Raw genomic sequence first — 13,436 nt, 5'->3', positions numbered from 1 at the left:
AACAAAGAGAAGACAAAGTACAAAACAATAGACATAAATACAACAGTAGAACAGAGACTAACAAGGAATGAAGAAGAAGTGAATAAATGAACTTAACTGATCAAAAAAGTGTTTTGTGAAAAAGGGTGAACTTATCTCAAATGTGAAAGTTTAAAGTTTTCAAGTAAATTTTGCAATTTTTATGGTCATTTTTCACAGTGTATGTAGTTTATATATTATACATAAATGTAAACATCACTAGTGGAAACAATAGTTTGATCAGTGCGAAGGACATATTGGAAGACATATTATCAAAAAAGCAAAATACAATTACTCAAATAGTTTGTAAATTGTTTTAGTTTTAATTTTACTGACACAAATCTAATTGCATAGAGGTTTACAGCCAGTGCTTTATTTACCAAATCAGCCAAAAGAAAGGAAAAAATCTCCAACTTTCACTGTATAATTTTCTATTTTGTGTTTTATATAGATGGTGATGTTGATATATTTCACAAAATGAGTTCAAATTTTGAGGTATCTGTGCATAATAACTTGGATACGTTCAGAATCATTACCTAAAACGTACAGAAAAATAGATTCATTCCACATGTGTACTTTGAAATAAAATACTATGTATGTACATTTTAATCAAAAGTTATTGTTTTACTAATGGTGAAACACATGATTCACCTTAATTCATATTAATAAATATATATTTTCTGAAAATGCCTGTGGTGCTAATGCAAGATTAGCAACATTTATTTTAGTCTATTCATTAACCACTTGTTTTCTGAGGCTACAGTCACAAATGTCTTTTTTTTTTTTCTCAATTGATGCACGTTAAATTGCATGTTATCCTCAGAAATATACTGTATTTACTTTATTTTAACTTGGAAAACCAAAAATTATGTCTGTAAATGGTGGACTGGCTACTTATCATGACTAGAAACCCAGTGTAGAAACTGTCAGTGAATGTAATGCTGTTGTTTATTTGTATTTTTATGTCACTGTATGTTATTACATTATGTTTTCACACACAGATATTGAGCTAAAACAACAGATAAACTGCACTATTACTGTTACCAGGAGTGTTTTTTTTACACAATGCACAATCTTTTCGCTGTTCATCTATTACTTCTTCCAGTGTTTTATGAGTGTTTTAGTTTTATGGGGCTTATGTTTTTTACATTGTGCTTTTATCTAATGTGTTTTTCTGTGTCTGAAAATATGCAAATAATGTCAAAATGTTTTAAAAACTGCCACAACCTCAAATAAGACAAAGTTGAGACAGTATGGAAAATGCTAACGGGTCAAAACACGGTATTCGAAATCTCTCTGACGGGACATTTTAGAGACAATTTGACAGATTAGTGTTGCTAAATGACCCACATTTTACTTTTAAATTCATTTTTGCTTATTATCTCCATAAAGTGAGTAATAACTAATATTAGAGTATGTTAAAATGTGATAAAACACCAGATTAGCAGTATTAAGAACATTTATTTCATAGTTTTCACACAGTGTATCAGTAAATACATGTTTCTTTGCTTCAAAAATTATATGCACCATGTCCAGCTGAGTGGATATTTTTGTAATTCCATGAAAAAGAGGTTCATAAAAGAAATTTCAATTGCATTGTTTTTTTTCATGCCTAAAGAGGACTAAAAACACTTAGGAAAAATAACTTGATTAGGCTCAAAACAAGGTATTCAAAATCTCTCTGATGGAACATTTTAGAGACAACTTGACCCACATTTTTACTTTTAAATTCATTTTTGCTTTAGTTGAACCATAAGGGATTATACAAAATAAGGAGCTACTTTATATTGAAATAAATGTTGGAATGGCAATCAATTAAAGTTAGCTCTCTGACAGGACATGACTGTGTTTTGACCCTAATGAAAAAATAATGCAACAATATTTACATATATTTTGCCTTGTATTTTACTGAAGAAAACAAAAATAAAGGACTGTGAGGAAATGCTGGTGCCGTTCAGTGTTTTTTCATCCATAATATTTTACTCAGATCTCTGCTCTGATGATGTAAAATAACCTGAAGTCAATCTAAACCTTGATATTTATTAAAAACCTGCTTTAGATCAGTCTGTAGAGAGTCAGGTTTTTGTTATACAACACACACAGACTTATGTTCTGCTGAAGAAACCACAAATTTGTCCTAACAATATGCTATTCATCACATTTTTGATCTTAAATTTTGTTATTATTGAGCCTATTTTTGCTTAATAATATAATACTGTGATTGTGTCGCATTCGTCTACACCAGCAGGAAACTGAAAAACAATTTGAGTGCTGAAATAAAGATTGTAATCACAGTATTTACAATGTCTACTCATAGTTCAGTTCCTGGAATTGAAAATAACGCATTTCCTCTCACTTTTTACAGTTTTGTGACATAATTTTACATGTTTTCCACAGTTTTCTGACAGACTCTGTTCATCATTGCAATTAAACACTGAAAACAGAGATACACTTAGTAGAATGTCAAAAAATAATTTTATTAAAAGTTTATTTACAGTTAAATTCAGAATCAGAATTATCTTTATTTGCTGAGTACTTAAACACATACGAGAAATTCTTTGCTGGTAGTTGTTGTCTCTCTACTAAGTTATAAATGCAAGATATAATTTAAAAAAAATGGAAGGAATGTAAAATACAACACACAACTCATTTTATACTTTTTTTTTTTTCTTTTGTTCAGACAAGGTATAGTAACCTCCGCCAAGGAGGTTATGTTTTTGCTGGTGTTGGTTTGTTTGTTTGTTTGTTTGTTTGTTTGTTTGTTTGTCTGTTTGTTTGTCTGTCTGTACGTGTGCAAGATAACTCAAAAAGTCATGGACGGATTTGGATGAAAATTTCAGGAAATGTTGATACTAGCACAAGGAACAAATGATTAAATTTTGGTGGTGATCGGGGGAGGTGCTTTTCTGGTGCTTTTCTACTTTTTAGATGTTGCCTAAAAAAAAGAAAAAGAAAAATATAATTACATTAACAGAAGACGAAATGAACATCATTAGCCTTAACAACTTATTTTAGTTCAGGCCCCACATGCAGCCCAGTGTGATCTAAAGTGGGCCGGACCAGTAAAATAATAAAATTATAACCTATAAATAATGAAAACTCCAAATGTTTCTCTGTATTTCAGTCAAAAAATGTAAAATTAAACTATGAAAATATTTAAATTTACAACTCATACTTGCACAAAAAATGTGAATAATCTGAACAATATAAAACAACCTAAAATGTTTTCAGAAATATAAGTGCAGTTTTAATGATATTACACCTTTAGACCAATAAAAGTTAGTCAAATAATGTACGGTTTATTTTAATTATAGTGTAACAAGCAAATCTGATTACATAGAGCTTTACAATCAGTGTTTTTATTTCCAAATCAGCCGAAAAAAGGAAAAAATCTCCAACTTCATCTGCGTGATTGTCTTTTTTGTGTTCTATACAGATGCTGATGTTGATATATTTCACAAAATGAGTTAAAATCATTATCACAATAAGAGTTTAGTAGAAGATGGTGAGAATTTGTAATCTGCCCAGACGGGAAGATTGTCTAAGAGAATATTGAATCCCAGACAACAAATCATCTTCTAATCACTTATTGATGAGGAGAATTCCGAGTGACGCCTGTGTTGAATCTGAGGAAGTTGAGATTTCCATTACAACACATAGTGAGGTGATGTCCACCGTTTAACTATTTTTAAGTGAAAGTGCATGGATATTATCACATAAGACCATAAAAACTCAAACTTTAGCTTTATTTTGTGTTCTTTGTACTTACCAAACATTGGAGTTGGATTTTCTTTTGTATGCATGTTTAAGTCACGTAGACATTATACCAAAATATAAGTCTGCATCTCTAACCCTTTCATGCATACTGGTCACTACAGTGGACATATATTCTACACCTGTGCTCTTGTATATTCATGGATTTTATTGTGTTAGTTCCATATCAGCCAACACAGTGGACGCTTATGCATCATCCCATACACTGTAATTCATACCATTACTGTAACTTTGCTGTTCTTGATAAACCTGATCTGCACTAACATGTTTAAGTGGAAATCAATTGTTTGTTATTGTGATTAGACTGTATTTTATTTTATTTTTTTGCATATTATCTCCATAAAGTGAGTACTAACTAATATTAGAGTATGTTAAAATGTGATAAAACACCAGATTAACAGCATTAAGAACATTTATTTCATATTTTTCACACAGTGTATCAGTAAATACATGTTTCTTTGCTTCAAAAATTAAATGCATGATGTCCAGCTAAGTGAATATTTTTGCAATTCCATGAAAAATAGGTTCATAAAAAATTTTTCAATTGCATTGTTTTTTTTTTCATGCCTAAAGAGGAATAAAAACACTCTTGATTAGGGTCCAAACAAGGTATTCAAAATCTCTCTGATGGGACATTTTAGAGACAATTTGACCCGCATTTTTACTTTTAAATTCATTTTTGCTTTAGTTGGACCATAAGGGATTATCCAAAACAAGGAGCTACTTTTGTGAAATAAACATTGGAATGGCAATCTATTAAAGTTCGCTCTCTGACGGGACATCACTGTGTTTTGACCCATTAAGGTTCACATAATTCATGCATGGAAGGGCAAATATGACCCACACTGTTGAATGTGCTCACTCTGCATGTCAATATTCATACAGCCACCAGGAGGCACCACAGTCAGGATATTTAAACACCTACTGCAAAAAAAAAAAAAGAGTGAAAAGGCTTGTTTCTAGGAAATGAGCCTTAAAATAAACTTGTGATGCATGTTTTTCCATCTGCACACTTCTTCATTTTGAGAAAACATATGTCTTTTAAATTTCTCACCTAGTTTTGAGCCATAATTAACCAGTAAAAAGCTTAAAGCATGGTTTGCATCATATCTAAGCAGAGGAAAATGCGGATTTCCTCTTGGAAAGATTGTCAGTTCAGGAATATTAATTAAAATATTAAGGGTAAAGAATAAAAAAATGTTTTCTTTGCTTGTCATAAGCCAAACAGCCCTTTTTATTTTATTTTGACATATTGTATTTTGTCTTGTTGTTTCCATGGATAGACATGTACTATGTAATATATAATTTAAAAATGTTTTACATAACAGTCAAATTTGATCACTCCAACTTAGTATTGTTGATTTACTGAGTCATAATGTGTCTATAGTGCATCAAGGTAGTCATAATCACTGTTTTCTCTGTTATTTATACTTCACTATTATTACTCATAATACACACGTGTTTCATATAATTACCTGAAATGAAGTAATCGCATTATTTTTGACAGCCCTGAAAAAAACACCTCACGTTAAGTCAGTGTTTTTCAACCTTGGGGTCGGGACCCCACGTGGGGTCGCCTGGAATTCAAATGGGTTCAAATTTCTAGTAACTGATTAAAAAAAAAAAAAAGTAGTAATAAAAAATATATAGTGAGTTGACAACACGTAAAAGACATGACAGACTCTGAAGCTGAAACTGAAGCACTGTGGTACTGTTTATCTTCAAATGTAGTTGGTTTCAGATGCTGCAGCTCTTTCATAATTCATAGTTTGAGTTCTTGTTTGTTCAGTATTAATTGTCAGTCTTGTAAATCCAAGCTGGACTGACTGTACATATCCTGACCAATGAAAATAAAATTCTGACTTTGTGCAGTAATCTACACCTGGCTTTTCTGCCTCCGTCCATAATAATATACATAATATAGACTAAATGTCGTCTAAAATTAATATTTAATTGCAACATAGTATAGCAAACTATTACATGATCAAAAACAAATTAATTTTAGCAAACAAAAGTCTCTGTTTTAAATGTCTGGGGTCGCCAGAAATTTGTGATGTTAAAATGGGGTCATGAGACAAAAAAAAAGGTTGGAAATCACTACGTTAAGTGTACATGAACATGACGTCATATTCTATTAGCTGTAATATTACCTCATTCATCACACAGCTCAAAACTACTTCCCCTAAACGTTATTTTTTCCTTTAAATGATGAAATCAAAGTATGACTAAGCTCCATTACCTCTGTAAATGAGCACCAGTCATCTGCAACTCCTCACCTCTATCTGACTCTGGTTTCCTGTCCACTTCCTTTTAACACCCCCACCCCCAGCCCCACGCTAACACCACATGAATTCACTTCAGCTGATCTGGTGTTTCACTTCTTCATTTTTTGACGACATTGGAAGAAATTATTTTTGTAACACAGTGAAAATTCCACTATGTTGTCACATTCATAAATACTGTTTTCCATCACGTCCACATACGTACATAATAACAATGTAGTTATTCAGTTAAAGGGATGTTTAGTTCAGGGGCCACATACGGCCCAATATGATCTCAAATGGGCTGGACTAGTAAAATAATAACATAATAACCCACAAATGATGACAACTCCAAACCTTTATCATCTTTTAGAGTCAGAAAAGTAAAATTACATTATGAAAATGTTTACATCTACAATATATATTTTTTAAAAAAGGTGAAAAACAACAAACAACCTGAGACTTATTAAGAAAAATAAGTGGAATTTTAACAACATTATGCCTCTTTTATAATTTACACATGTGCATTTCAACTAACTGATCACAGTGGCTCTACAAATACACAAAACATTTAAGAGGCATTATTATTAATTTGCCTTCTTAATGCTATTTCATGTCTTCCAGCTTTTTCACCACTGAATGTATTTATTTCTATGTATCTAGAGTCAGAATAGCGGTTTCTTTCTGTGGGACTTTTGCTTTTTTTGCGGCCATAGTTTGGGGGTTTCCCACCGCCAGTTTCACCAACAGTGGCCTCAAAAAAAAACAAAAAAGTCCCATGTTAGAGCTGGTGTCAGTTTTGTTCTGTACTTTTAGGGGATATCATCTCTGATTCACACTCAGACATAGTTGATGACACTAACGTACCTAATCACTCAAACAGCCAAAGCATCTATGCACTGATCCACTGATATCAACACATGAAAATAATTTAAGTAAAATGTAGTTTCTCAGATTTTCAGCATCAAATATGTCTTTTTTGGACGTTTAGAGGCTCTGTAGTCATGCTATACAACACTGATTCACCAATAAAACCCATGTAATTTGATAAAAGACAGCAGACAGCGTTTTTCTGTTTATGGGTCAAAACACAGTAATGTCCCGTCAGAGAGCGAACTTTAATTGATTGCCATTCCAACATTTGTTTCAATATAAAGTAGCTCCTTGTTTTGGATAATCCCTTATGGTCCAACTAAAGCAAAAACTAATTTAAAATAAAAAATGTGGGTCATTTAGCAACACTAATCTATCACATTGTCACTAAAATGTCCCATCAGAGAGATTTAGAATACCATGTTTTGACCCTTATGCATAATAATTTTTTCATTTACACAGAGTTTTTACATAATCAGTACATTTGATATGAGACAATACCTGTTTTTCACTGAAAAACAGAAAAATGCTACAATAATATATAATATGTATTGATTAATCACTTAGGAAAGGTTAATCCATATGGACATTGCCAAAAGAATGTAGTTTGAGGTCTTTAAGGGTTAATGCCAGACACTATCTGCTACGAAACAGAAAGTACAAGAAAAATCTGTTCAAAGCTACCGTGGAAGCTCCATCAGTAAACACACATGACTCATTTTGAAATAAATACAATAATTCTTAATTTGTGTGATTATTAGGGATGTTATATTCCATTTCTGCGACTAGATCATTTTAAATAGCCCTAAATTTTACACACTGATATTCTAAAAGGGTGTATTAAAATGTTTATTTGTGTTTTTAGCTGTACAAATGCTTTCGGTTTTGCTTTACTTGGGGAATTTCTTAGAATAATGGTTTCTATTCTTGGACTCACCAGCCCTGTCTATAATTTGTTCAGGATGAATTAAGGAAAAGGCTTCTCCAACTTGGGCCAAATCAGTAGTCTATGTGCATGTCCACAAACCACAAACAGGAAGTGAGAGAAGTTGTTTCCTTTAATCTGGATACGCTCACCCTTTAACGTCACAGTGGGTTAACTTAACCTGGCTATGACAAACGTCGTGTGTGTGTGTGTGTGTGTGTGTGTGTGTGTGTGTGTGTGTGTGCGTGTGTGTAAATTACATCTCTGCTGCCTGGTCTTTACTGTTACTTTATGGAAATTGTCTTCACAGTGGATGCACTTCTGCACTGGATAACGGCTGAATTAAGTCAAAATAACAAATACATACAAATAAATCCATCACGAATCACTGAAAATCAAAGTCAAAATGTGGAAATGAGCACAAGTGTAGACATTTCATACTAACTACCAACTGGTGCAAATTTCAGCGATATCGATAGTTTGAACAAAAAAATCCTTTCAGCACTGTTTAACCCATAAAGACCTTAACAGTCACTAGTGATCCAATTCATCTACTGATCTACTGTGTTTAATACCTATTGATCCACTAATCCTAACAATCCATGTAAATAATTGGTGTAAAATGCAGTTATTCATCTTTGCGTGGTCATCAGATATGACCCATTCGGACATTCAGAGGCTCTGTGGTGAACACGGAAACACCGTCATCTTCTACAACATTAATTCACCAGTAAAAGCCATGGAGTTGGATCAATGACAGTGGATGGAAATGCTTGTTTTTACATCCAGTTATTGATATCTGTGCTGAAAAAGTCACTTTTTCTTCAGTTTTCTCTGTTTCTGATGTAAAAACCCTCAACCTTAATCTGAGCTTTTATGAACATCTACGTGATCAGTGAATTAGATATAGGAAAATAACTGATTTTTACTGAAAAAATGCAAAATACAGAGCATAATATTATAATAAATGGTGATAAGTCACTAAAGAAAGGTTAAATAGAGTGAAAAATGTATTGGGAACTGACACAAAAGTAGTACTGGGTCCTTATGGGTTAACCAGCAACACATGTCATCATGTCATCAGTCTATCTCCACTTTACATTGGTGTGTCACATAGATTGACAAAAAAAATCCTATTAGGCTGAATAAAATCCACTTTGCATGATGCTTTAAGTGATTAGCTTCAGTGTCTATCAGCTAAAATTTGCTTAGAGGTCCTATTTCTGTCTTTGTGCATAAGAAATCAATCTAAGTGAATCCCCAAAGGAACTTTGTGTTGATAAATGCAAGTTATGTAAATGTACAGGATTTCGGTTCTGTTCAACATGTTGATGTTCATATGAACTATGTTTTCAGCTCAAAAATGTCCAATTTCATCACAATTAATGCTATATTTTCATGTCACAAATGGCCAAGTTATATTTTAACTGAATTTACCTGAAAACAAATATTCTATTCTTTTAGATTCCCCAATTTTTCTTACAAGATTATATACTAGATATCATGTTTTATTTTTACAGGTTGCAATATGGAGTATGGTGCTGATCCATCCTGCTTATGTTACTCCAATACATACATTAAGAATGTCACACGTTACTTTTTAAATCAACAGTTTTCTAATAATAAGCATTTTTATAAAGAAATAACAATTCTATATTGTTATTTACTCTTTAGTATGATGATAAACTATACAATAAATAATTCTGATCCTAGTTTTTGCACAGGGATCATTTGTGGAAATGGTGACATGGCTGCCGAGCATCAGTATGATGGGATCTGTAACAACCATGTCACATCCGTCCACTGCCACATTTTGTGTTTTTGTGTCAGCTGTTATTGTTTTAGATCCATAATACTAACATTTATGAATAAGAGGAGAATTATCAATAGTAAGTACATAAGTTTATTCCTAATAAAGTACTGGTACTGACCAGATCATCATGGGTAATGTCACGTCCGTCCACCAGCAAAAGTTTTCACATACACGTGCTATTCAAAATCCAATATTTCTGAAAATAGAGCTTCCACTGTCAAATAATATCAGTAGTCTGTGCACAAATGTATTAGCATTATTTCAACACAGTTCTATGCATTTCTTACAATTTTTTTTTGACAAAAATGGCCACTCATTTGACCCCTTAAGTAAATTTTATCCGTTATACGTTTCCTAAACACTGGAGGGTGAGTTATACCTGAAATGTCACCTCTTTCTGCTGAAGTTGCATGTGTGTGCTGCTGTTTTCCAGGCATCATGTCATTAAAATATCTGAACCTCTGATACGGAGCTGAGTTGGGGAGGGGTGAAGAGAGACTGAAGAGAGGAGGGAGCAGATAAGAAAATTGGTGCAGATATGCATGGTATGAAGGGAGTAGACGGGCATAAAATAGCACGAGGTAAATGCGATTAAATGGTACTTCAATCTGACGAGTGTGTGCGTCTCCAGAATTTACTGACATGAATGGGGGGGCAGAGTTTTCAGGAAATAGATCAATCCCAGTGGGAGGTTGTCCTTCCTGAACTTTCCCTGCTGTAGCTGTTAGAAAGAGAGCGTGACCTTTTAGTTCTGGTGCACACAACCTGACAAATACTGTGTTTTACAAGGGATTGTATTCTTCTGTATGTGTGTATAGGGTACAGTGTCTGTTTTCTGTTAAATTAGATACAATTTGTACGTCAATGTAATGTGGACACAAGAATTATACATATGAAATCCTATTAAGACTGTGACTGCATCATTACAAACTACAACTTTGCTTTTTAGAAGAATAAAGTAGCATAAACAGGTAATAGTGAAGAACCCTGATCAGCACTGACAACTAAAGTGGTTATCTCACTGTCATCCAGCCTTCCAGTGGGTGGGATAAACAGTATTAGGCAGGAAGTGAGTGTGTAGACGTCAAAATTCATGTGTTTGAAGCAGCAAAATTGAGATCATATGGATCTAATTGACCTTGACCACGGCTACTATTCTCATGTCTCAGGAGCATCAAATCCAATGAGAATTAAAAATAAATCCCTTTTTCATGGAATATGTGGCCCACAAGGGCACAGCAGTCCAAACTATATTAAAACTGAAACATGCACAAATGCTCAGTTAATTGGAGACACCGGCTTATTCTGTTTAAGATATTAGGTTGCACTATTCTAAACTATACTCCTTCTACCCCTCTGTTTCTCCTACTTGTCCAAAATGTAAATCAGCTGAGGGAACTTGGGTCATCTCTTTTGGTTCTGCCCCAAATTAAACCACTTTTTGTCTGATATTTATCCCACCCCCCTTTGTTTGTTTGTTTTTTATAACACTTTAGCAGCAAAACTATTGGTTGAATTCATACCAAATTAGGTTTATAGATTGTCAGTGACCCAGAATAGATCTCATTGCATTTTGGGAAAGATAGGATAAAGTTTGAATTTTTTATGAATTTTTTAGTCTTTTTTTCCCCCATTTACTTATAATGGGCAAAATTTCACATGTCTGTAGCAGCAAAACTATTGGTTGAATTCAGACCAAATTGGGTTTATAGATTGCCAGTGACCCACAATAGATGTGATTACATTTTGGGAAAAGTAGGTCAAAGTTCACATTTTTTATGAATTTTTTAAAATGTTTTTCTCTCCCATTTACTTATAATGGGCAAAATTTCAAATGTCTATAAAAACATTAATTTTGTTTCAATTTATTTCAAACTTAATAATAATAATAATAATAATAATAATAATAATAAAATCATCATAATAATCATAATAATAATACATCACACTTATATAGCGCTTTTTTGGACACTCAAAGATGCTTTAAGACTACATAGAGGCAATTGATATGCTGACATCAGCACACGCATAGACATGATGACATCAGCTGGACCCATGCCAAAATATGCTACAATACATGCGAGGGGCGGGGTTTGTTGTGCCTACCTCCAGATCCTCGCATTGCAATTTTAGGCAGCTCCCGCTATCTTTCCACTTAATGTGCATCGTAAAACAATACAATATAATATGGTATGGTTATAGCTAAGAAGACTATTCTAATTCATTGGAGGAGTGACGAGGCGCCTTCTTTTAAGGCCTGGCTTTCAGAAGTCACTAGTTTGTCGCACATGGAATGAATTCGACACAATGTCTCTCTTAACTCTTCAACCTTTGATAAGATGTGAAGTATTTGTCATGAATGACCTACCTGTTATCTGTGTCTTTATATTCCTCTTTGTCAACGTATTCTTCTGAGTTTAACGCGAACTGGTGCTTTGTACATGATATCCTTTGCAAATTTATTTTGCATGAGCAAGCTTTTCCTTTTCCTTCTTTTCGTGTATTTTTATGTTTTATTTTTTACTTGTTCTGTTTTAATGTCAAACCTGTTTATATACTGAAAATCCATAAATAAAATATATATAAAAAAACTGAACTGAAACATGATCAAATGTGTAGAATGTAATACAGATAAAAACAACAGGTAAAAGCAAGGATGAGAAGACAGAGGAAAAGGTACGTGAGGCAAAAGCAGCCAGGATTAGCTATGATGCTTTTATGTTCTTTGGTTGCATAGTTTATTTTATTTATTTTTTTTGTATATATATTTATTTTTTTTTAATGTACTTAGACATAAGGAACCACACAGACACAATACAAAAAAGCCTTATACAACAAACCTATTAAACACAAAAAAGAGAATAAACACCACCCCCACCACCCCCCCAAAAAAACACACAAAAAAAAAAAAACAACAACAAGATAAATAATACTATCAACTCCTCTTTACAATGCTCAGGGCTGATTAAGAGTTAATATAATGTATACTAACAACAAATTTCTCTGTCAAAAGGACACAGGAGACAGAGGAAAAGGTACGTGAGGCAAAAGCAGACAGGATTAGTAATGACGCTCTTACATTCTTTGGTTGCATAGTTTATTTTATTTTTTTTTAATATTTGTTTATTTATTTATTTATTTTAAATTATACATTTTCATAAACATGTACTGTACATAGACATAAGGAACCACACAGACACAATACAAAAAAAACCCCAAATAATACAACACACCTGCAAAGCTATTAAACACAAAAAGAGGAAAAAAACAAAACAAAAAACCCCCGACAACAAAAAACATAAACAAGAAGATAAATAATATTATCAACTCCTCTTTACAATGCTCAGGGCTGATTAAGAGTTAATATAATGTATGCTAACAACAAATTTCTCCATCAAAAGGACACAGGAGACAGAGGAAAAGGTACGTGAGGCAAAAGCAGACAGGATTAGTAATGACGCTCTTACATTCTTTGGTTGCATAGTTTATTTCATTTATTTATTTAAAATTATGCATTGTCATAAACATGTACTGTATGTAGACATAAGGAACCACACAGACACAATACAAAAAAAAAAAGAACAAAAAAACCCCCAAATTATACAACAAACCTACAAAACACAAAAAAGAGAAAAAAAAAAAAACCCAAAAACATCAACAACAAGATAAATAATACTATCAACTCCTCTTTACAATGCTCAGGGCTGATTAAGAGTTAATATAATGTATACTAACAACAAATTTCTCCGTCAAAAGGACACAGGAGACAGAG

This window comes from Sphaeramia orbicularis, chromosome 1 (assembly GCF_902148855.1).
Source record: "Sphaeramia orbicularis chromosome 1, fSphaOr1.1, whole genome shotgun sequence".
NCBI classification, from domain to species: Eukaryota; Metazoa; Chordata; class Actinopteri; order Kurtiformes; family Apogonidae; genus Sphaeramia; species Sphaeramia orbicularis.
This window is presented reverse-complemented; position numbering follows the sequence as displayed.